The sequence below is a fragment of the Neomonachus schauinslandi genome, chromosome 1, assembly GCF_002201575.2.
Source record: "Neomonachus schauinslandi chromosome 1, ASM220157v2, whole genome shotgun sequence".
Classification (NCBI taxonomy): Eukaryota; Metazoa; Chordata; class Mammalia; order Carnivora; family Phocidae; genus Neomonachus; species Neomonachus schauinslandi.
The window spans coordinates 113,624,327-113,651,233 of record NC_058403.1 but is presented as its reverse complement, the minus strand read 5'-3'; the positions used below and the strand labels follow the sequence as shown (position 1 = coordinate 113,651,233).

Here is a 26,907-nt window from a genome sequence, read left to right as displayed (position 1 = left end):
TCGTTAAGCGTCTGCCTTCGGCTCAGGTCATGATCCCAGGGTCCTGGGATCGAGCCCCACATCGGGCTCTCTGCTCAGCGGGGAGCCTGCTTCTCCCTCTCCCACTCCCCCTGCTTGTGTTCCCTCTCACTGTGTTTCTCTCTGTCAAATAAATAAAATCTTAAAAAAAAATGCACTGAGTATTCCTAATATATAGTGATAACGATTATACTAGGAAACTTAGGTAAACTCACCATTTAAATAATTCTATGTTTCTCTTAATTCAGCTGATGATCTTACTGGCAATGTTTCTACTTGCAATGAAATTTAAGAATAATGAGTAGATACCTATGCACATTTGGGTGGTTGACATCTGAATGCCAAAAAGAATGTAAGAATTGACAAAAGAAGCAATTTATAAAGTGTGTGAAAGATTTCAGATTCTTTAGAATGAAGCAGGGGTCTGATTACAGAGGTTACTGGTAAATTAAATTGGTAAATTAAAAAGAAAACAGTATTTGTAATATTAGTGTCCTGTTGTCTTGACCAATCCAGTACCTGTTGTCCAAGAATGTAAGCTTTATATTAAAAATAACTAAAAAAGATGTTTGTTGTTTTCATAATTAGTAGGTAGATTTGAATTGCTCATGTCATTTGTCATCTTTTTGTGTTTTAAGAAGAAGAGTTTATTTTATTATTTGAAGGGATAGCATTTAATCAGAAACATTCCAGAAAAATATAACTGGAGTAGTTTGAGGATTTTGATTTGAAGTCAGTGTAAAGCCACAGAACTACATTTTGGCATAAATCAGCTTGAGAAATTTTTGAAGTGAGTTTTTATAAATTGAATATTGAAATATTTTGCATTTTGATAAACGTGTATATATGTATATAATTTTTTCTTTTCATTAACTCGGTGAAATTACTTTTCTTCTAAAATAGTGAGTGGTTTGATTAGGAATATTATACTCTGGTACCAGATTGCCTGGGTTGAAATCCCAGTTCCTCAGACAGTTTTGTTTTGTTTCATTTTTTAACTTATTTGTACTTCATTTACCACATCTGCAAACACAAGATAAATACTATTAGAATAATAGCACCTACTCCATATGGTTGTTATGAAGATTAAATGAGTTGATGTACATATTTTAACAAAAATAATATCATACTAAAAATCCTCTTCTAAAATTTGCTCTTCTGACTTAGTAATATAGTTCATTCATTTTACCTGTCAGCCTGAATCTTTGTAAAAACTTCTCAATAATATGTCTTTGACATAAGTTTTTTTCAAACACTGTCTGTTAAAACAGTGCTGAAATGATTACTCAACTTAGTTTAAATATTTTGTGCTTCAAGTTCTGATAGTTACTTATATAGATAGAACCAACAGTCAATTTATACACTTTTTGAAACTATCAAAAAAGAGGGCATTTACTTAATTGTTAATAGTATAATTGCATTTTAATTAGAAACGTAAGGTTTAAAATATATTTTTTATTACCAAGAAGTGGATAACTACTGTTTCAACAGTATTTATTTGTCTGTGTTTGGGAGAGTTAGATACACAATGTTTGGAATGCAGTATGTTGTCAGGTTTTCCCTGTTTCGTGGAAAGATGATCTATACCATTTAATCTATGCCATTTGTCCAATGGGTATATAAATGGAATAAGTAAAACTGGTATCCATCTCGAATAGGCTTTACCCTTACTCAGGGTAATGACAAGGGGGTAGTATCCCCTTCCCCCACAATCTTACAGATTTACTTTGTTCCTAACAAACTATGCCAGACCTTTAGAACTATTATGACTCTTGGAAGGACCTCTAATTTAGGATTCTTGGAGCCCTGGTTTTTGTCTTTCCTATGAATTACTGAGTCAATTATCTGGTGAGAAGTCCTCTATTTAGTGGCAATATGTGCTGAATGGTTCTATAAAGTAAAACTAATAAACCTTCTAGGATAAAAAGTATTAGGAAAAAGAAGATTGCCAAAAGGGTCCATTTTTAACAAGGGTAAGAGAAACTAACATGTGCATATGTTGAAGGCATACATACAGAACCTCTTTGTGGTTTCACAGGAAAAGGTGGCAACCCAACCTCAGCATGACAGCAATTATGTATAAAGAATAATGCATTCTCAACTTCAGTGTGATAGTGTTTATATTTTTAGGTACAGTGTGATTTTTAACTTTGTTGGGTTGGTAATTAAAATTAAGATAGGAGCATGAATAATTCATGATGAATGAAAATGGCTTATATAAAAAATACTACTACTAGTCAGGTATTTAGGAATTAAAAAAAAGTTCTTTCAGAAATTCATTACCTCCAATGAAAAAGGTCAAAGAGTACACTTTTTTAAGCAAAAGTAAATCTGTCTCCTGAATCATTTCAGTGTGGTTGAAATTTATTAATGCATTTATTCCTAGGGTCTCTTAATGGGGAAATCATTATTGAGGCACAGATCAAAATGAAATCCTAAAATAATTTTATTCGTGTCAACATTAAAAAGAATTTTGGAAATGTTTGTCATTATTTCTATGTCCATTAATCAGTTTTAACTTAGGATAACTATATTTCTTTGTAAGGTTAAAGAATCTTTTGATTAAATTTTAAATCTTGAGTAACAGTAAGTTTAACCATTTAGAGTAAGAACAACTAAATTTAAGGTACTATATTTTAGTTGAAAAATCAGATTTAAAGCAGAAGGTATGCTGTCTGGCCTCATCATTTTATAGTTGACCATCTGAAAGATCATAAACATTACAGGCAAATTCAGGATTCTTCCCTTGTGTTCTAATTCTACTTGTCAGGTTTTCCTTCAAAACCTCAGTGCCTCACTGAAATTCACATTTGAATGGGACACATTTCTCGCTACAAGAAACAACAGCCTACCTGCAGCCACAAGAAAATATTAATCACAAAATTTTAGTCAGTGTCCTTGTACCTCATTATGATACTAATCCTGTTAAGCATAGTTTAGTGTCTGAAATCCTCTTGAATGAGGCCTTTGTTAATAATTTTCCATGGTAACTTACTTGATCTCGGATCTGGGAAATATATTCCTCTCATTTGGGATATTTAATTCTTTAACTCTGTGATGTGTTGATTAATTCCTGGCTCTTTAGCTACAATGAGATACATATAACATCTAAACAAAATTAGTAAAGGCTCAAGAAGGTTCTCTTGCCTGCATATCACGTATCATTATTTAAAGGACACTAAGCCTACTTATAAAAATGAGACTATAATAATAACACTATTAAATATATAAATTTTATTTAATTTTCTGGGCCATTATTAAAAGGAGTTCTAAAAAGGCACTAGATAGATTAGATTGCCATGTGTTATCTTATTAAAAGGGGAAGAATTTTAGAATCAGAAGACAAATCAATGTCAAAGTTTGTCATATGGTATTAGTATGATATTATAGATTGATTCTTTTGACAACTGTTTTTGGTCATTAAAAGATAAAATTCTCCATAAGTAGATAATAAATTAATTTTACAAGAAGAAGAAAATCTTAAGTTAACAGATCAAATTACCTTGCCTTTAACCAAAAAACCTTGCTACTTATGCTGATCAACTTCTCCAGTATTTTATAGTTTATTTGAATTATAATACTAGATAACAAATTAGCCCTAGGTAATATTTATTTAAATAAATTATATATCATATGTAATGTATATTCTCACATGTGAAAGAGGTTGTGTTACAAAATTATTTGCAAATTAGTTGTTTGGAAACAATACTACATTTTCCCATAAAAATAATGTCACAAGTAGTACTAATATACATAGCAGTCTTTATAATTACATACTTGCAAAACACAAGACTAATAAACCTTTACAGCCAAAGTATGATTCACTTTGACCCAAAATAAGTAAGGAGAGAGTGCAGGAGAGCAGTCATTGGAATGAGACCTGGTAATTGAACACCTCTAACGTCAGAACCACGGAAAAGCTCTCAGGGTGTGGATTCCTGGTGGAAATGAAATGTGTGCAAGTCACTTACAATCTGAGTGTTCCCCAAATAAAGGCTGCTTGACTTTAGGAACATGAAATTAGTGATATTTCTATTGTTTAGCAAATATTCACCATTTCCATGGCAGAACTATGTTTCCCAGCTCCTTGACTCTGGTCAGGATCGAATGGGATATTAGCACATCGGGCACAGACAGGGACTAGAAATAGACTTGGCAATTAGACGTGCCCTCTTGCCTTCTTGTCTTTCTTCAGGAGAAAAAAAATTTAGTTAGCTGTTGGCTTAAAGATGATACAATGGAGCAGACTGAGAGAAAACCAAGTACAGTTTAGAGGAGCCAAACCATAGCTGATCTACAGATGCAAGAGCAGGAAATACATAATGCATATTTGCGTATAATTTGGGCCTTACATTTCCCACTCAGAGCAGTTTAGCCAACTCTTTATTATGGTTGAACTGCTCCAGCTGTAGACATGGGAGTAAATCCTGTCTTTGTATGAAAAGATTGGTTTCCTGGATGAAATAGAAGTGACAACAGACAGATCTTGTCATCGATGCTTTATCACTCTGCCTTTGTGACTTTATCAATGTTTATTACTTTGGTTGGGTAGTCCTTAACTCTTCGAACAGGCAAAGGACCTTGGGGAATATATTGCTTCATCCTTTCACTAGCATATAATGTGATTTGCTTAAGTATTATAGGAAGATAGAGGTTTCATCTATTCACTACTGAGAGGAAAGGAGAGACAGGGAAAGAGGGTTAGAGGGAGATACAAAGAGAAGAAACAGACCCAGGAAAATAAATGATTAGAGTTAAGGAATCTTCAAAAACAAGGGATTGTTTCTGCATCTTAAAGCCATTAAAATTTAACGATGTGGAGGAGAGACAAGTTTAGTCACATCCTAAGCAAAGGAAAGAGAATGCTGAGAGCTATGGAATCCTGGCGCCCACTGGAGAATAGAGGACAAGGTGGTAAGAATAGGAAATATACTAGAGCATGTGTGGACTAAGCCAGGGGTGGAGGGCTGTGGAGGCAAGGAGTGGAGGGAGTTACTGGTGGTGGAATTTTAATGTAGAAACACAGATGAGGTATTTGAAATTAGGCACTTATTTGAGCCATGTGCAGTTTTTAGAGAGGGAAGTGAAATTTGATTTCATCTCTTTTTAGAAACAAACTGACATTAATGTGGAAAAGAGCGGTGGAGAGAACCTACAGACAGACCAGTTAGGGAGAGAAGAGATTATTATACTATTTCAGGTGACACATGGCACTTTTGAACCCTAGTAGAGGTTTTGAGGATGGGGGAGAGGGATGAATTTGAGACACCCCAGAAAGCAACGCAAATGTCACCTGATTGTCCAGCTCTCTTTCTGTGCTCTTCACTCCAGTACTGATATCCAGGCTCAGATTCCTGCCCTGTCTTTGTGATCCGTTACTTCATGGAATGGAAAGGAAAAATGTGGTCATCAAACCTGAGCAAAACTAGAGTTAATTTTTTATTTTACAATCAAATGTAGTGCTGATTCCACTGGACCTTTTTAAACTTACAAACTATTTTTAAGACTGTTAGCACTTTAATTATTGATGAACAAATAAATGGCAGTTACCCATGAATTGGATCTATATATTGGTTAAGTTCAGAAAGATGTCTTACTTGAAAATACTATTAGTTAATTCACTATGAATATATTTGAGAGAAAGCCAAATTGCCTCTTTAAAAAATGTAAAATTGACTTAAGGCACACCATTTTCTATTTTCATCCAGACTGCTTTTTAAACTAATTTTTCAATATTGAAGCTAATTTAATGTACAAAGTTATTATCATTCACCAGTAAATAGGTGTGGAAGATATATCTCAGAAGAAGGAAAAGGCTACATCCCACCAAGTAGAGTTCTGAGGGTGTTTTATTTTTTGCATTGTTAATCATATGCAAATATGTATTAGAACTGTTGATACATTCATATTCATAATGTCTTTTCAGCTTGTTAAAATGAAGTTTAAGAAGCTCCTGGAGGAGTAATAGGCTGCATATAATGGACTAGGGAGTGAAAAGTTTGGTTCTATATGCTTAATTAATTTCTAATGTCTCTGTAATCTCATCATGAGTCTCTAACAGAAAATAATATTGACCATACATATGGGACAAGTGGGTGCTGGCATTTTAGATCATTCTCAAGGAGGCTCACTAAATTATTTACTAAGCCTAATGTATTACTGATTGAAATTAAATTTCACCTCCAGTGTAATTTTAAATTTGATGAGTAAATAGTACCCTATGAACATCATAGGCTTTTATAAGAAGGAAGTGAAATAAGGTGCCCAGCATAATGTGTGTGAAGAAATAAGCTGATACTTTGCCCTGTTTCATTTAAAGAATAAGGGTTCATGTCTTATTCTATATCAGGGAAAGAGAAAAAAAAAAAAACAACAACTACTTTTCACCCTTAGGTAAATGAAAACAAAGCAAGTAAACAATAACAACAACAACAAAAAGAATCATTCTTTCTAGCTCTAGTCCTCAAATTAAACCAAATCTTGAACTTTCTTGTAAGGTACTGACACCCTAACAAAAATAATTTTATCCTAACCTTTGCAAAGTGATGCTGCAAATCTTTATCTTTACTCATATGATAATCTTGTCAGAAAGTTACTTTCACTCAAAAAAAAATCACTAATTTTCTACTGTGAACACTCACTACAAATTTGATAAATGCCTAGTCTATTTTTTAGACATTTTAACTAGTTTTGCTAAAACCTGTACTCCAATAAAACTTTTCTGTGAGTGAACTTATTTTCTTTTCTAAATACTTTGGTCTCTAAGTCTGTCTTTGACATCTGTTTTCCAGTAAGGGCTTAGTGAATCGTTGTTGTTATTAAGTTGTTACTATTATGGTTGACCTTTTCATAGACATAAATAGATCCACATATGCACCCTCTATGACAAACTTTTACACTGCAAGTGTGCTGGTGGCCTTGGCAAAACTAGGAGACATTCAATTACCCTTGTTATGTGAAGCAGCAATGTATGTTTCCCTAACATTTCACTGAACATGGTATTCTTATGGGGATACTGTGATCATATAAAACCATACCCAGCTGACAATTTGGGGAAATATTCCTGAGAGTTCTGTATATCCAGCTATCATTTAATACATTTGTACTCCACCAAGTACTATATATAAATAAAATGTACAGTTTATGTCTACCGGTCTTAAGGGACTGCCCCTATAGGAGACTGTGTAGACCACTCCCAATAGAAAGACCGTCTGGCCTGGGCACATTGTTCCTGTACAGTGACCACTTTAAACGTTTTGAAGATTCTAGACAGATTTGGTCAGATGACCCATGCTGACTTTTCCAAATAAAACACAATGACTGACACATATAAATGACCCTAGAAACTGACAGTTCTAAAAAATGAACTGATCTGGACATGAAGACTATGTCCCTAACAACCCAGGGGAGCCTGGCTTGCCCCACACCCTTGCAGGGTAAATGTGACCAAGTTGAGATATCAGAAAATCTCTAGGGCCATCTTCCATCTTCTATGTACATAAAATGCTTATGTATGTTTTCTCAAAGTTCAACTGGCCCTGGTGTCACATAATCAGTCCCAATGAACACTCAAACATCTTGTGATCTGGTGAAAACTCTTCCAATTTATCAGTGTCTCTGGCTAAGGAAGGATAGGTAATACTTGTTTTTAAAATTGTAATGTATTTCTTAGAACTCAATCTTTTTTTTTAAAAGATTTTTATTTATTTGAGAGAGAGAGCAAAAGCCAGCATGAGCAGGGGGAGGGGCAGAGGGAGAAGAAGAAGGAGGGAGAGACTCTCCAGCAGACTCCCCTCTGAGTGTAGAGCCTGAGGCAGGCTCAATCTCATGACCCTGAGATTATGACCTGAGCTGAAATCAAGAGTCAGACAGTTAACCAATTTAGCCACACCCCATTAGTGATCTTAATCTTTTAAAAATTCAATCAGCAAATTTTTATAATGTCTAATATTAAGGTGTCTCCTCTTCAGAACTTCATATAGAGCAAACTGTGTGTAAGAAGTGCATTTGTTTCTAAGTGTCTCACAGAGACAAGCTTGGATGGCATCTATTTATACTTTTTATAACTTGTATTTAGTAACAAAGAATATATGCTACCCTGTTAATAATTTTATTAGTGAACTAATTATTGTTGTCTGAGATGAATGAAATTGTGTTCGCAATGAATTACTTGAATAAATAAAATTCATTACTCTTTTAACGTTAACAATTAAGATTTGTGAGAATGATGTATGTTACACTGAATACTGCTAATTTACTAAATATTACAGTTAGTCTTATTCATTTATTATTCTGTTGAAGAATAGTTTGTTGAACATGTACTGCACATTTGGAATGTGAAGATCAATCTGTCAATGCAAAATACATGTAAATTGTCATCTCTGACATGGAATATATAATCCATTTTGAAAACTAAGCCACACCGAAGTGTGAAATAGGTGATATACATTACAACAATACTGTATTACAATGATATGTACTATACCAAAGTGTACTTTTAGTGGTTCTTTAAAGTCTAAACTCACCCTAAACTGTAATTCAATTCTCTTAGTAATTGAGCACTCACATAATTTTTTATCCTATGTTCTATTATTTTCCACATTACTTTACAGCAAAGTGTTTTATTTCACAACCTACTCAATACTTTATACTCCTCCACGTGATTTTATTCATGGCTGATGAAGTAAAGTTATATAAGGAAAAGATGGAGAAGATCACAGAGGAAACAGGACATGAACTTCATCCTGAAAGGAGACTAGAACTCTCACCAATTGCAGAAGGGTCTTGACTGTCCGGCAAAGGAGCTTAAAATTGATTTGATGGACACCTCAGAGCCTCTGTATTTTCTCTTTCAATCTTTTTTTTTTTTTTTCCTGTGAGAGCTCTTTCTCTGTTTTCAGGGCTCAGGACCTTGGTTATCTTGTTACTTTGGTTCAGAGACCATCCTGAAATTGAAAAAGAGGCTTAGTCCAGCAGTTAGTAGAAGGAATATGAATAAGAAAACAACAAGAGCTGTTTCTTATTGTCCACTTTCATGAAACTAACACTTTCATTTAAGAAATTCTCTTCTTTCCTTAGGCCAAAATTAAGCTTTAAGGTTTAAAGGTAAGCAGGAAAAACCAAACATCACCTCTCCTGTTGCTACAAACAAAAGAAAACAAACTTTGTAGCCAGGACAGCGGGAACCTGGCTTTGTAAAATTGCAATCAAAGCTGGTCTGTTGATCAGCCAGCAATAGATCTCAAGTGGTAATCTGGGAGCATGCCACCACCATGATGCTTTCAATTCTAGTTAGCAAATACCCCCTTCTAAGATGAAATCTGTCTCCTATGAGTAGCCATCAGGGCCATAAGGTCGATAAACCAGAACGAAAGTGTATTTTCTTGCCCAAATCCTGTTATAAATTAGGCACATTTTAGAAATGAATATTGTTTAATTTGTCTTATTTTTTGACCAAATACAAAAAGTTATAGGTTCATGACCATATGCATTCTGGGATATATGTACCAATATAAAATGTTTCATATGCTATTCATTTTTTCAAAGAGAAGATGAATATGCAATTACAAAACCATACAATTAAATCTTCAGAGGTATACAGATACACAGAGACATACAACTAAACCTGGCAAGGATATACGCAAATACACAAATGACAAAAAATGTGAAGAAAAATCACAGACTGTAGCAGTATAATAAGGTTTACGTTCTTTTATCCTTGTAAAAAAAAATCAGCTAGTTACTAATGAGTATCTGAAACTGTTATACTAATTCCCTCAATACATGATATTTTAAATTTTCTCCTCAGGTTTTCATAGAAACTTAGTTTAGCTAGAATTAAATTTAGCTGAGGCAAACTTTGTTTTAGGTGAAAATTTATTTAGCAAATACTACTTTGGGATTTTAGGGAAAGATTTTTTAAAATTATAATCTGTTTATTCAGATTAAAAAATTAGTGAAAATTTTGAGTAATGACTTAATTCCTGTGAAAGAAGCAAACATCTCAGCACATATCATGTCTAAAATATCTTTCTCTTCCTTCTCAAAGAAATAAAATGAGATCGTGACAATCAAAGAATTTTAAAATGTACTCTCGAGAAGTATATAAAATGTGGGGAAAATAACTAGAATTCTATATGAAGAGAAAGCTACTAGTTTTATAGTCTATAGTATATATTGGAAACTCAGTGAAAAAGTGGTCTTTAGTATTTTTACCTTTCCTTTTATGTGGTAGAGTTTAAAAAGATGAAAGGCAAGCTTTTGTGTTTACATCTGGAGTATAAAAGCAGCTCAGTATGAGAAAAGGACATTCCATGAAATACTATGTCAGAAACATTCTTAGTCAGAATTCCAGAAATAGCAAGATGTTAAATAGATAATTAAAATGTCTTCAAGGTTTAAACCATAGGGACTTAGGGTTTTAATCATGTAGTGTATATTCATCAGAAGTTTTTGCTTTTATCTTGATCAGATTTTGATGCTGTCTTTGGAGGGAGAAAGACCAAGCTCTGTGCTTCTGAAATTCTTCGGTTTGATCGGATCTGATATTAGCATGCTTACCTCAAAATAGCTATCATTTTATTAGATGGCTGGCAGCCATCAGCAATGCTGTGTTGCAGAAACATAATGGGCTTTTCCATTTCTGATGAAATTGGAAAGCTGTGGGAACTTCTGTGTCATGGCATAGGAATTGTGTTACCCACAGTGTAAGATTTTTATTTTCAGGGAAGGAAGCGAACAGAATGTTGGAACTAATCATAGCTTTAATGTAAATAGGTTTTATTCCAAATAATTTTTTAAAAATGTTATGCAAATATAAGAGCATTGGGTTTGGCGGCAAGATGCTTATTGTATAAAAAAATAAATATCTAAGTATGTCTTAGAACATTTATATCCTCAAAGATATACAGCTTAGAAATTTACCCACTCCTGTCTCTCGGTGTGTAACATTATTATTTTTTTTTCTATTTCACTCTCTGCATTGAAGAAGCCACCATAAGTATTCTTGATAACTGTGGGCATAAAAATTAATATACAAGAAAGTTTATACATTGACATCTATTAATTTCACGTTAAAATATGTCTCCATAAAGTAATATTTAAGACCTAATATGAAATACAATAGTGTGTACCATTGATAGTTAAAAAGATCACAAGCTCATCAAATATTTTTCCATACCAATTCTCACATCAGTCCTTTTATCACATTAAACAAAAGACAGAGATGTGAGTTGATTATTCTATCTCTTAATATCTTAGATTAAAAACAAAGCAGAAACATCTTCAGTTGTAGTGAATGAACACATTGTAAATAATTTTTATTTATTTACTTTTTGGTAAATAATAGTAGAATAGTCCTTTGTATTCTTGTTAATGAAAAAGAGATTAAAATTATTATAAAATGAAGTGTTTTAAGTAATTGAAACTTTGAAAACTCTGTATTTTACATAGAATAAAGAAATTAACTTGTCTCACTTGTTTGTTGCATTGGCTGAGAAAATGATAGGGGTAGATTTAGAAATCGTATCAGTGGAAATGTTCTTATTCACAAATGAGTTTTAAGTAGTAAAACTGCAGATGCTGTTTATACTTTAGTTTAATTGCTTGAAAACACATGCAGGTGGAGAAAATGCTAACTTGTACACATTAGACAGGGTGATTGTTTGGTGGTGAATCAAAATGCCCTTCCCTTGTAAGGAGAATTTGTAGAGTAATATCAATTAAGTGAAGAAAATATAGTTGGTACCTTTAAAACATCATTCACAAACGGAAATTGATTTCTAAATTTTAATAATAGGGGGTCAAATATATAACTTTCTATAAGTGATATTTTATAGTGTAGAAATGTATTTATGTATATATTATATAAATTATGCCATAGAAATATATAGTATATAAAATATAGTATAGATCAAATGGTACTTTTGGTGAGAATTAGTTTAAATTTTTTTCAAAAGTCTTAAAATACACTAAGCAACTGAGTTTTCTATTGGCAATATTATCTTCGAGGTTTTGTTTTTAATCTTGAAAATAACATAGCTGAGCTGGAGTGAACTTTAGATTTTCTTTACAGATATTATTAAAACTGAGATTTTCAGTGGTCACACCAAAAACATTAGGCTAGAAAGAAGGATTTAAATGGTGGTATAATTATTAAATGTATAAAACAAGAATAAAATCCAGTGTAGAGAAATGAAAAATTAGAAAAAGCCATCAGACAAAAAGAATATTTTTTTTCAGTATTTACTAGCTTGATATTTCCAGGATTAAATGTATAATTTCATTGTTGGGATATGTCAAAGTCATGATGTTTTCTTCAGGTTTTTGATTTCGTAGCACCTCTACCTAAACGGGATATTGTAATGCTATGGTTCCCAGCACACACACCTTGCCTTTATTCTGTAAGGATCAAGTCTTTGAGGCACCTTGCCTTTATTCTGTAAGGATCAAGTCTTTGAATTTCATCTAATATCAGAAAATGCCCGTCAGTTTATCTATTCCCATTCAAAATTTCTAGAATTGTTTTAAGTGCCTTAGAAAATTTGTCTCAGTGTTGTCAGCCTGAATTTTTCTAAAAAATTTTTTAGACTTAATTTGGATTTTATCTGAAAGAAATGTTGGAATTAAATATTCTAATGCAAAATCAGTTAAAAGAAATATGTTATTGTGTTTCAATTCCATTGAATTATTGGTCTCAGATGTTCAAGAGTACCAAAACATATTTAAAGCCTGAGGCTGTTTTTATACACACACACACACACACACACACGCACTTCTAAAACATTCAGTTGAATAAAATAACATTGGCAATACTTTTTAAATTATAAGCCAGATATTTATCTGAATTTGCCTTTTATTTAAAATAATTACTGAACTAAACTTTTGTATTTTAGCAAAGTGTCATTCATATGTAAATAAACCATACAATATGTTTTTGTGAAGTTTTATTCTAATAATATCACAGGTAGCAGCAATTTACCTGTAATATTAAACATATTATATTTTAGTTAATGTTAATGAAAAAGGAAATTGGTTTATTATCCATCAACTCTTCTACCCCAAATTGGGAATTTTAAATAACTAAGCTTGAATATTTAAAGCACGAACTCATTCATATCAATCAGACATAATTTTTATTTTGCTTTTTTGAGAAATGATCTAAATACTCAATCATTTACGAATGAAGATTATAATTAAAACAGTATGCGATTTGATGTTAATCAGAAATTATATGATATACAGTAGCAGCTAAAAAGATTCAAATGACTTCCAAATAACAGAAGTAAAGCTGAGAACAGTCTTTTAATAAAGGCCATTTTGCCTGGTAGGAAAAGATTGTTAGTTGTAAAAAGAAACCTTTTAAACTAATATGATGAGGTGCATGTAAAAATTAATATTATGCTCTAATGTTCTCTCTAGTGAGTAGCCTAGGTTGATTTATTCATTTAGGTAATTATGTTCAGCAATATTAGTAATTCACTGTTAAATTGAATTTGAAGAACGCACAATAAATTGAAACTGTAGTCATATTTCTTTCTCACTGTGTAACAAACAGAGATGTATTGATGTAAGTTCTGAGTGTACTACATAAGTTAAATTCCCTAGACTGCAATTTGATCAAAAAGCTTTAGACATTTACTTGAGCTGTATTAGGCAGCTGCCATTGGATGGCAGTAAAATTCTACATCAATCACTTTAAGCAAAGTGAAGCTGGGAAAATAATGGGACTTTTCTTTTATTATTTAACAACAGAATGCTGATTTAAAAGGCAAAGCTCAGGGGGTTATGTATATTGTAGCAATACCAACTAATTTTTTTAAACTGTTTTCTTCTCCTCTCCATTTAAAGGGAGATGCAATTCTAGGAGAATCATTTATAGTATTTTATCACTCCGAGAGATCATGTTCTTCCTTGTCTTTTATGTGATAAAAAAATTCATGTTATATTTTTAAAAGAAGCTGATAAAGAAAATTAACAAATTTATATGATTTGAAATTTTGTCCTCTGTTTAAAATGATTAAAAGTAAATTGTAAGCATTATGATGTTTACAGCTCTGTAAATAAGTTAGCCTTTCAAGGCCTGAATGAAGCAGAAATGCAAGTGTGTTTTATAATCAGAGAAAAAGTGGACTTAGGCATTGAGAATGTACAAAAGTTTCAAATCATATAATAAACATTGCTAAAGCTGGTATTACAGAAGAGATTTTTTTCTCCCAAGGGGGCTTTAAATGCTGTACTACATACCACTGAAATAGTCAAGATTTTCCCCTTGAGATTTTAAAAACAGTGTTGAATATTTCTGACTTCCTATTAATGTATGCTTATCTAGGAAAGATTGACAGAGAGGACAAATCTAAAAAGAAAAACTTTGTCATCTTAAACCTGTTGTGTTTATCACATGAAATTAACAGGAATGAATATGGCAGAGTAAATTAAGACCTATCCTAGATGCTATATCACATAAAGAAATATGTGTTCTTCTGTCCTTTCTCTTCATTTAAATTTTTATTTGGTTAGAAGTTGGTAAGTTCAATTACAATTTATTTGACAATAAAATGAACCAATTGTTTTCAGAAAATATTCAGGGTGGTCTGACACAATCAGAAGGCTATTAATCAGGATTTCCTGGGACAAACCACAGACTTCCTTGCGATTTATCCTTTCCCTCACTTTATGTTTAAAGTCTATTAGAAGTTTATAGTCTTCCAAAGATCATATTAGGCATTAAAATTCAGGCATCTCATTCTTGCTGCAAAGATTGTTAGAAGAAAAGAAAATAAATGGGTTATCACAAATCCATTCTCATCATGAGGAGTGTAAAAAGCATGCACAGTGGAACAATATTCATTTATTTTTACAACAGCGCTTGAGAAGAGAAAAAAAGGAAGTGAAATAAAACTAGGGATATGTATTATTACTTCCATGCACAGGGAGTTAGGAAGGCTGGAATGAAATACCTTAGCATGTCGAGAAGGGTATATTTAACTTTGTGTGTGAGTGTGTGTTGTAGGGCGTGATTTTTGCAGGTCTTGGTTTATTGAGTTAATGAGTTTATTTCTGATGCAAAAAAAACCCCCCTCATTTAACGTGTATTTAAATTGATATTTGGCAATATTTTAAAACTTTATCCGACAGCATTTTTGTCAGACTAGAGAAGGCATTTACATATTTTTCTACATATGCTACATTCTGCATATTCTACATTTCTCAAAAAGACGTTGACAAAATACGTACAAATGAATCACGAATATACATAGAGAGTTTTTAGAAAGATCAGTTTTTAAGAATTAGATATTTTGCATTTATGTATGGTGTTAAAACAAAAGCATTTTTTTCCAAGTGTGTACAAGATTGATTGATTGATGCTTGAATCTTAATCTCTATTTGGTTATGTATGGCTATTCATTTAAAGAATAAGCTGATTTTACCCTAAAATTTAAGAAAGCATTTGCAAGTACATGAACTGAATTTCTTTGTCTTGAAGTACTATGTCTCCAAATCTGTTTGATTATTTACATTAATTTAGAAAGATAGTGATATGGTCAAATGTATTCTCAATAACCAGGGCATGTTGCAAACATTTTCTTAAAATTTATGGTTAAATTATTGAAAACATCTGTTAATAGTCCATAGCTATTAAAGGAAAATTGCTGCAAATCTTTGAAGAAATTACGTGACTTTATTTTGTTCACTTTTAAAAATACAGCTTTTTATATTAAATGTTGGAATGGATATACAAAAAGAAGTAGCTTAGAATCCATGATGTCTACTGGAGAATTCACAGTGTGCTTTTTACTCTTCTGATGCATATGCATTGAGTCAGTGTTATCAAGTCTGTGCTGAAGCATAATATTACACTCTGGAGATGAACTCCTTGGGTTTCAATATTGGTTCTGACACTGACTAGCTGTGTGACCTTGGGGAGTTTACTTGATCTCTCTGTGCCTTCATTTTTCTTTCTCTTGGGGTAATATTACCTATTGCTCAGGTTTGTTGTAATGAGTAGATGAAGAAAAAATGGATCCAATTATTTCTTAGAAGAGTGATGATATGGAATAAATATTGCAACTATTACTATCATGTGCCATGAAAAAAAGAGAAAAGACCCAGAGTCTCTGTTCTCAAGAAGCTCGTAAACTAGCTTAGGAGATAAATGAATGTTTTTGAGGTTTAGCACATACTAGGCACTAGAGATACAAAGATGTGCAATTTAAGGTGCTCACAGGCACAGGTGGGAGACTTATCGTGCAATGCAATAAATGAAGTGATAGAGCTATGCTCTGGCTAACATTCTGCACACAGAATGGGACACCAATCTAGCCTACAGGTTGCACAGGTGATGAAGGTTGGGCTATAGGGGACCAGTTCCATAAGAAGCCAGGCATTTAACTGGGTCTTGAAGAGTCGGTTAAGAGGGGAGGATTTTGCGAACTCTAAGCAGAGGCTCATCTTAGGTAAAGGCATCAAACAGAGGAAAATGTCAACTGTTTAATATACTCTAAGTAATTCAACCATGATATAGACAGTAGATACATTTGAAAAATTAAAGATCATTTTCCCTCAACAGATTTAACAAGAAAGAATGAAGTAACACCTTTCATATATATGATCTTACACCAGAGCAGAATTTCACTCCTGTCATTTAATTTGACATGCAGATTATCCAATGAGGAACTTAGGGCTGGGCTTCTATCATAGATTACATCTATATTTTAAATCTGGAAATACAAACAACAAAATGTTAAATGATGTCCAATTCTTTCAGCTAAAAAAAAAATGCATCTGGATTAAAAATTACCTTCTAATGAAAATAATGCTTCAACAATTCTCCCCTTAGATCACCAAATTACCAATATAGATGTGTATTTTTTTAAAAAAAATCATTGTTAATTGTGATATCATGATATATAATAAGAAATATTGATTTAGTTTTTATCCCCATTCCCAGCACAGAGCTCCTAAAATCCTTGGAATTTCCTAAGCAGTGAAAGCAGTAAAGGTGGCTTTTTTTTATGTCCATGAGGTAAGCTTGGGGAAGCACTTGAGGATTGGTTGCCTAGAGAACCAAGCCTGAGGTTTGAAGGTTGGACCTTTAAGTCCCACTACCCTTCGCCTCCAGCTCCAGGGAGCAGGGAAGGATTGGAGATTGAGTTCAGCAAGGGTCAGTGATTTAATCAGTCATATCTAAGTGAAAAATCCTCTGTAAAAAACCCAAAGGACAGGTTTGGCGAACATCTGGGTTTGTAAATACATGGAGGTTTGGGGAGAATGGTGTGATTGGGAAGAGTGTGGAAGCTCTACACCCTTCCCCCATACCTTGCCCTATGCATCTCTTCCATCTGGCTGTTCTGAGATATATCCTTTTATAATAAACCAATGATCAAGTAAATAAAACGTTTTGGTGTTCTGTGAGCCACTTTAACAAATTAATCAAACCCAAGGAGGGGTTGTTAGAACTTCCAGTAGCTGGTTGATCAAAAGCTCAGGTGACTTGGGGCACCTGAGTGGCTCAGTCAGTTAAGCATCTGCCTTCGGCTCAGGTCGTGTTCTCAGGGTCCTGGGATTGAGTCCCACATCGGGCTCCTTGCTCAGCGGGAGCCTGCTTCTCCCTCTCCCTCTGCCTGCTCCCCCTGCCTGTGCTGTCTCTCTCTCTCAATCTCTGTCAAATAAATAAATAAATAAAATCTTAAAAAATAAAAAAGCTCAGGTGACAACTGGAACTTGCGATTGGCCTCTGAAGTGGAAGAGGCAGGGCAGTCTTATAGGACTGAGCCCTTACCCTGTGGGATCTGATGTTTCTCAAGGTAGTATCAGAATGGAGTTGAATTGTAAGGATGCCTAGCTGGATTGGGTGTCAGAGCTCTATATTAGTGTAATGAAAAGAAGTAAAATTTATATTAGCAATTTTACTAACAGTTTGCAAAGTAGGTGGAAATTGGGCAAAAATGGCAGATTGCATACAAATTCATGTACAATTAAAAATATTACAATTAAAAATATGTACTTAATAAAAAATGTTTTAAAGAATTATAAAGCTAAAGCAAATATATACTTAGTTTCTCTCTCTCAAATATATATATCTTAGGTAAACCAGAAATAAGGAGAAATTCCTCTAAGATAGCAAATAGGTAAAATTGAATTAATAGAAAAATCAGACTTGAATAAACCACAGCAAAGAATATATGCAAGAAAACTTTCTAAAAAGGCAAAATAAAATTCCTATTTTGGTTGAAGAAATGCACTATTTATATTAGAAAGTCAATAGAAATAAGAACAGATCATCAAAAACACCTACCTTTTGAGAAAAAAAATACTGTGAAAGGGACCAAATGAGTAAAATAGGAAATAGCTCCCAATGAACAGAGTTTTTAGGAAAAATAGAAAACTTTAAAATAAATATAAGCAATAACCCTTGAGGGAGGAAGGAAGGCAGTAAAATAAAACATTCATTTAACAATAAGAAGAATAAGCTATACAATGAAGGAAGAAACTGATCATCAAAATGTAAAATTTTAATTATGGAAAAAAGTAATGAAATTGTCAAACCAGAAGATTAAACTACTGAGCAGAAAGATTGTGCTAAGAAATTAGAACCATACAGGACAGAATGTCTCCCTGATATCCAAACTTCATAGAAATTACCATTTTGTCTGGTGTTTATATAGTAAAATTGTGTATTTACTTACCCCAAACTAAATATAGCATTTCAACAAAGCAATGTGGGGAAGATTTTGAGTTATTATTTGGCAGCTTTTCAGAATCATGTGTAGACATTTTAAAGCATATATAATGTCAGAAAGGGGATGAGTGCTTAAAGAGGTTACTAAAAATTAATTTTAGCCTCTGGGTTTGCATTTTTATGCAGAACAATTTTTAAAGGAATAGAGTCTGGATATTAAGATGGAAAATATACCCCAACCTGCAAAAAAATCATGAAGAGATGAATGAAGACATGTTGGCAGATTTAGAAGTCCAGTATTGACTGAATTGCATTCCAAAAGGCAGGAATAGTAAATAAGAGAAGAAAAATGCTGTAGAGTTGAAGGAAGACATGTTTTCACATTGAAAGCCGCCACCAAGATACAATTTAAAAAAGCAGATTTCTAATCGCTTCTCGGCCTTTTGGCTAAGATCAAGTGTAGTATCTGTTCTTATCAGTTTAATATCTGATACGTCCTCTACCTGAGGACAATATATTAAATGGATTTTTGAAGCCAGGAGTTGGAACAGGAGCTTGCTCCGTCCACTCCGCGCATCGACCTGGTATTGCAGTACTTCCGGGAACGGTGCACCCCATTGGGGTCACTACAAAAAAAAAAAAAAAAGGGAGATTTTAACCTAGGAAACAAACTGAAGGTCGCTGGAGGGAGGTGGGTGGGGGGATGGGGTAACTGGGTGATGGGCATTAAGGAGGGCAGGTGATGTGATGAGTGCCGGGTCTTAAATGCAACTGATCAATTACTGAACTCTACATCTGAAACTAATGATTTACTATATGTTGGCTAATTGAATTTAAATAAAAAACAAAGCAAAAGAAAACAAAAACCAGACAAGTAGATTCAATGTGGTGAATTTTCAGAAAAAAGAAAATAATGGTAAAAGTATAAAAAATAATTCGGCAGAAGAAAACAAGAAAGCAAGTAAATAAACATGTGCATTTGCACATGTGCACGCCAGTGTGTGTGCACTCACATACACAATGCAGGTTCTCTACAAAGGAGAAGGAATCAAAGTAACATCCGTTTTTCCCTCAGCAAAACTGGGTTGAGAAAGCAATGAAGCAATATCATCAATGTTCTGAGGGAAAATTATTTTAAACTTATGTTCTCTTCCAGTATTTTTTACATCCATCTATTTATCTCTGTCTGCTGTCTGTCTGTCTACCCACCTACCTATACATGAGAAGCAGTTTTTTAAATGTATCCTGTGGCAAATTGTATTTTAAAAAAAAGTCCAGAGCAATATTTCTGGTCCAGTATTTTGTTGCAGGACCTCAACATTCCCCATCGAGAAGTGGAGTCTATTCCCCTTGATCTTGAACCTGGAAAGTACATTTCAACTGTCATGATATAATGAAGCAGAGATGACAGTAACATTGATCATATAAAACTTTTAAAATGCTATAAGATAAAAGACATCATCAACAAAAAACAACAGATTTGGAAAAAATACTTGAAACATATATGAAATAAATATTTGCTGTATATAATTTGTCTAAAAGCTTTTAAAAATTAATAGAAAAATTACAACTACATTTTAAATATTAGTCAAAATTCAAGTATGACTAAATCACAGAAGAAGAAATACACATGGATAATAAAATATAAAAAAACCCTGCTTATCTCACTAAATGTCAGGAATATATAAACTAACATGGCAGTGAATGTCACTTTTCAGACTTCTGACCTCTAAAACTGTGAAGAAGTGAAATCTAAACTAAGACCTGAAGAGTAACAACTTGCCAGTGTGAACAGTGAAGGAAAAGACTTCCAGGTATGGGAAAAGGTGAGGGGAAAGGCCTTGAACCAAGTAAGAAATGGAACTTAAGTAAAGAACCTGAGGAACTTAAGTAAAACCATATAACCTCAGACTAGTGAGTGGGTTTGAGAGATGAGACCAGCATGAGGCAGGAACCAGATCGAGAAAGGCTTGAAAATCATGGTAATGCACATAATTTCTTCTGAGATATATGTTCCATGAAGGTCTTTAAAATGGAGGATTGACTTGATGTGATGTACATTTTAAAAGTGGAGAGTATTACAAAGAATAAATTGAAAAGGGGAAGAGGGAAAAGAGATTAAACTTCGGGAGTTATGTCAGTGGATCAATGAGAACATAATGGTGACTTGATTTACAGTGGAGATGAAGGGCATACACTGATTAGAGATACTCTGGAAGTCAGATTAGCAGGACTTGATGGATTTGATGTGAGGTGTTAGTGAAGGTAGAAATTGAGGATAAATCTTAAGAGTTTTTGTCCTTAACGGTTGAGAATGGTGGGAGGTTTGGACATGTTCAGTAGTGAATATCACTTTGTTAATAGATGACTTAGTTGGGAATTGATGTTAGATCTTCTTGACTTCAAAGTACTTGATCTTAACCACTGCACCACGCTGAAAAATTGTCCCCCATGTGTCCCAGGTTTTCTTGACTGAAAGGAAAGATGTTAAACCACTAAGATTCTGCTTAGCTTTTTGATTCTCTGAGATACCTAAGACTTTCACCCTATTTTGGGGTCTATACATCTAAGAAACATGAAGTAGATCACTTATATAGCCAATTTAAATTACCCAATTGTGAAAAATTCAGCACACATAGAGTCAAGAGACAATGGGATGAATTAGAAAGTACCTGGATTTGGAGACACAAATAACCTGTTTTTGAGTCTTGGCACTTTTATTTTCTAGTATGTCATTGGATAAGTCATTGAACTTTTCTGAAACTCAGATTTTTCATAGGTAAAATGTAAATGTTAATACCCATATCATTGTTGTAAATATGATAACCATGTTATTTTGACTACAAAATTAAAAAGTGGAAATGTTTAATTACCTTTTTCCTCAGGAGTCTAAGTTACAAACCAATCACTGTAACATTCAAAAATAAATCGATGTATTTATTTATTTATTTTTTAAGATTTTATTTATTTATTTGAGAGATAGCAACAGTGAGAGCGAGAGAGAGCACAAGCGGGGAGGAGAGGGAGAAGCAGACTCCCCGCTGGGCAGGGAGTGCGATGAGGGCTCGATCCCAGGACCCTGGGATTATGACCTGAGCTGAAGGCAGATGCTTAACTGACTGAGCCACCCAGTTGCCCCTAAATAGATTCTCACATTTTTATTGTTCTATAAACTTTATGATAATTTTATTGATTTAATAATACTTTTATTTCAATTTAAATTTGGTATACAAAGATATATCTCATCTCCCTCCATAACGAACTGTAACATTTTTACTGGAAATATTGGTACTTAAAGACTGAAAATATGGACACTTAAGTTATTTGATTGAACCAAACCCAAACCAAACAGAACAGCAGAAGTAAAGGCATTTTCTGCCTGAGGTTGTTCCAGGAAATTAGTATAAACCAAGAAAATTTTTTATAAATATAAACTTTTGAAAGGGAAGGTAGAATTGTCTTGAGGAAGACACTAGCCAGACTAAAAGTAGTAACAGCTACGTTTTATTAAACGTTCACCTGTAAATCCTGTGCTGTGCAACATGCATTATTGCCTAAATTCTTGTAAGGGAACTGCAGAGTACCTATTAATAAGGGAGATTGGTCAGGTATATTTGTGGTCAAGGAAAGTTGAGTTGCGTGTGTTTGGAGAAATGAGATCGGTTCTGACTTGAACTAAGAGGCCAAGCTGTGATAAAATTCATCCAGAAAAATATTTGGGTATCTGGAAGAAATATCATCTAGTTGTCTAGAGAGCATGGATGCTGGAACCGAGTTCCAGGTACTACCGAGGAAAGTAGACTTTTTCAGAAGTTGCTTGTATGACAAGATGCCTTGAACAGTAATGTGCATACCGTAGAAAGGCTGAGTAGAACTGTGTGGGGTAGCTCATTTCAGCAACGCTCAAGTTTTCATTTTTCATGGAAAGACCTTGTTCTGTGAGTGGTGGTAGAAGAACTACGTCAGGGCACTTAGAGAAGAATCACACTTTTGATCTATTCCATTTCTCTGGCAATTGACCAGCGGCAAATGTGAAGACTTGCCTGTGGGGGAATCCCTGGAAGTTTTACTTATCCATTGGAAGCCAAACATAAGAAAATCAGACTAAGTTGCAGAAAAAAAAGTCCAATTCTCAAAAAAAAAAAAAACCCAACAATTTAGGTGGGAAGACTTGAAAAATACTGAATAGATTTGCAAGAAATGCTCTGAGATACTTTTCAGATAGAAAGCTAGGTTAGAACACAGGTATCTTGCTTGAAGGCATGAAGGAAAAAATAAATAGAAAAATTTCAAACATCACCACAACAAAACTTTTTGATCTGATATATATATTTTTTTCCTTGTATGGCTCTTACTCATGACCCAGTATATTGTGTAATTCCTAAATTTTGGATGCTGCTTCTTCTAAACTGCTCCTGCCAATATTTCTAACTGTGAAATGTCTTGTCTAGTACTGATTTTCAGACTCTTAAAGTGTAAATGATTTATGTAAAACTCAGCAGTATTGAGATTTTGTTTGATTATCAGCACTTGTTTGCAAACGGAAAAAAAAAACAACCATGTGAGACACAGTATTTATGCAGCTATCTTAATGTCAAAAATGTAAGCACTTGTCTTTGAACTTTGTTGCATCTGAGCCCAGAGTAAAATTAAATGAATGGTATTCAAGACATTTGATCATTTACGATATCTACCTCATATAAAGTATATAGATTTTAACTGAAGCATATCCCCATAATGTGTACTACTGAGAAAAATTTGGAGAAACATGGATGAGAAAATAACAGGATGAAATCTAAGGTTTTATTTTTAAAAATTTAGGTGAATTATCTGCCATATATCACTATCTATCTATGGGACATTGAACATCTATGGCTGGACATTATCCTCATTCTAGCTTCCTTTGTGGATCTCTAAAAGATATGTTTATGAAAAAAATGAGACTCCTCAAAATATCTAATTACTTAAGTAGCATGTCATTTTAAAAATGAAAAAGCACAAGTATGGGTTTTGTAATAATCAGGAATACCCATCAGAAATTATGTTCAGTGTCTATAAGGCCTAGGAGTAATAGGAATCCTATCTGAGCTAATTTGCCCCATATCCACCATTTTGTTTACTGATCTGTAATTCTCAGTTTCTTGATTTCCTTCTTGACTACCAACCACTGGCAACCTGCATAAAGTTTAGATTCTTGTCTTACTATTCCAAATCCGGAATACTGTTTATGTGTCTTGAAGGCTCCTCTCCCTTATTCTCTGGACTCTCTTGTTAGCACTACCTGCTATAGGCACTCTCCCGAGGACCTTGAATTTATATTCCCTTCCTGCTCTACCTCACTTCTACCAGGGGATTCACAAATGCATTCGAGAGTGGTGTCAATAACATCTTCTTTAAAGATTAATTTTTACATTCAAAATGAGGAAAATTTGATGGGGCTTTTATAATGTAAAATAAAAATAACTTTTGAATGTCTATATAATAATACATAGCAGATAGCAAAGTGAGTGCTATTTCATGATAATACCAAAAAGTTTTCATAAATTAGCTTTCACCTTCAATAAATATTGAATATTTAAAATATTATATTTAATATAAATATGTTCCTAATATACATTATTATACATATTATATAATTTTGTTATTCAAGCTTTCCTACATTGTCTTCAGATTATGTTTAGGAAGTCATTAATTAATATAATTTTATTACAAGCAATCTGTACACTTGTCTATGTCATAACAACAAAATGTTTTTAGGAGTGTTTTTGTAGGATTACATGCCAATAATGGATCTTAAGAAGTTTTCACTGGATTTGTAATAAATTAGTGGCATACTATCTTGGGTCTCAATATATTTTCATACATTTGAAAAGTTCTGAACTATCCCAAATGGCAAGTTCATTTTCCTTTCTAAAAATTTTTCTACCAAACTAATTGATTTCAAATCTTTTCTATGTGTATTGTAAAGGTGAAATTTGATCCTGAACTTTTGAGGAGGTTTTAACTATTTTCCTCCACTGATGAAGCTTCTATTAAAATAGAAATAATCCTTTTCCTTGCACAATGTCATATTACTGAATGTAATGAGAAGATCCCCTTTGTTATTTTTAGATCACAATTTTGATAATGAGTATCAATTTTGTCAGATATGTACATAAGGCTTGTATCTCAGTTCATCTATTTGTTTTCAGTTTTATTTTATAAAAATTAATAATATGCTTGATATCAGAAATGTTTGCTGTATATCCAGTACAGTTGTTATTTGAAATGAAGTCTTGACAGATTAAAACTTTTGGGAGTTAGGAATTTTCAGAAAAAGCACAATATATAAAACAGTAAATGGTAACATGCTCCTAAGTTTTAAGTCAAATGAGAGATTGCACTAATAAGGAACAGGTAAACATCTCTCTCATTAGAAAGCTATCTCATCTAATTAAATGCCAAAAGAGGTCTTTTCTGCACGATCTCTGAGAGGAAAGCAAGTGATTATTGCCTTCTATGTTGATGTAGAAAGCAAGAATAGTAGAACTAAGAATAAAAATGATTCACCTTTTTATTAAAAAACAAACAAAACCCCAAACAAACATCAAAACCCAAAACCCTGACTACATTGGGTTTTTCATCTGCAGAAGTGGGCTGAGATGTCCAGATGGTAGGACTGGAATAAATATTACACAAAAGATACTGATTCTTCATGACAGCATTGCCTGGATGGTACTGCAATGTAATGATGTAAACAGAAGGAATACCTCTTTCCAGTCTGCTCTTCCTCTCCTCTCCTCCAACCTCATCTCGCCTGACATTTGAGGGTTGGCAGATACCTCACCCAAAGAAGCAGAGCCAAATATTTGATTTGAATAGTCACATAGAAACTGTCTCACTTTAATGGCCATGACCAATTTGTTTGCATTTTCTATTTCTTGGATTGTGTGTTGGATTATGTGAAAATATTTATTAAAAACAATCAGAACTTTGGATGAGTTATAGATTCTGAATGAAGGGAATCAAGAATTCCTTTTTGGGACTTGCTCAGAGATGTAGATTATAACAGCTTTCTTTAGTTAAAAGAAAAGTTCCTGTTGGAGAGAATTAAACTTTGAGAATTGTTGCCCTGTTTGTGGGTTAAGCTTTTGGACAATCTCTAAAAATTTTCAGAGATGTCAATTTGAAAGAGCTTGACAGTAGACAAGGCTGAAATTTTTATGCAGCTCCTGTTCATTACACTCTTTTGTGTGTTTAGTATTGGACATAGCAGACTTATGATTTATGGTGAAATAACACTATGCATTTGGGCCAAATCATATCAATTTTAGGATGACAGGAAACAGTTGCTAAGTACTTATTGATTAACACCAGAAGAAGGGGCACCAACAAAACCCAGGAGAGAACACCCCGACTATATCAGTATCTGTGCTCCTGCAAAATTTTCACTTATTTATTCAACATCATTTTTTTTTAGGCTATACATTGTGTTCTTCCCTGTGTATACAGTAGAGAATTAGAAGCCAGTTTTCTCCCAAGAGACTTACAGTAAAGGAGAAACAGTGGAGACCACCTCTGGTTTCATTTCTTTATAGCAGAAAAAAAAAATCAAAACTGAAATTTAAAAATATAGCATTTACACTAGTGTACAAATTATCCAATACCTAGGTATAAATCTAATACAAATTAACAAGACTTCTTACAAAAAAAGTACAAGTTGTTACTGAGATAAATTGAGAAAATTTAAATAATAAGAGAGGTATAACATATTCTTGGATTGGAAAAATCAATATTTTTAAGACAAATTTTTCACAAATTTATTTACAGATTTATCATACTCTCAGTCAAAACCTCTGCATTTATCCTCATTTCTAGTTATTCCACTCTTTGATATCTAGTCTAGAGACCTGTATACACGTCTTCGGGGAAGAAGTGTGAAGATAATTATCAGAGCAGTATTTGTGATAGTGAGGATCTAGAGGTAACCTAGGTGCCCATTACAAAGGGAATAAATAAGTAAAAATAGATGAATTCTTGGGGGGGTGGGAGGGATGGGGTGACTGGGTGATAGACACTGGGGAGGGTGTGTGCTATGGTGAGCGCTGTGAATTGTGTAAGACTATTGAATCACAGACCTGTACCTCTGAAACAAATAATACATTATATGTTAAAAAAAAAAAAAAAAGAAAAAGAAAGCAGGAAGGGAAAAAAGAAGGGGGGGGGAAATC

The 26,907-nt window shown here is 33.4% G+C and overlaps 1 non-coding gene across 1 annotated transcript; it reads left to right on the top strand.

Annotated features, from left to right (window-relative positions):
- Window positions 1-19,124: 19,124 nt before the first annotated feature.
- Window positions 19,125-19,315, top strand: LOC123323257. Its single transcript, XR_006539307.1, has one exon. It is a non-coding gene; the product is annotated as a U2 spliceosomal RNA (small nuclear RNA).
- The last annotated feature ends 7,592 nt before the right edge of the window (window positions 19,316-26,907 follow it).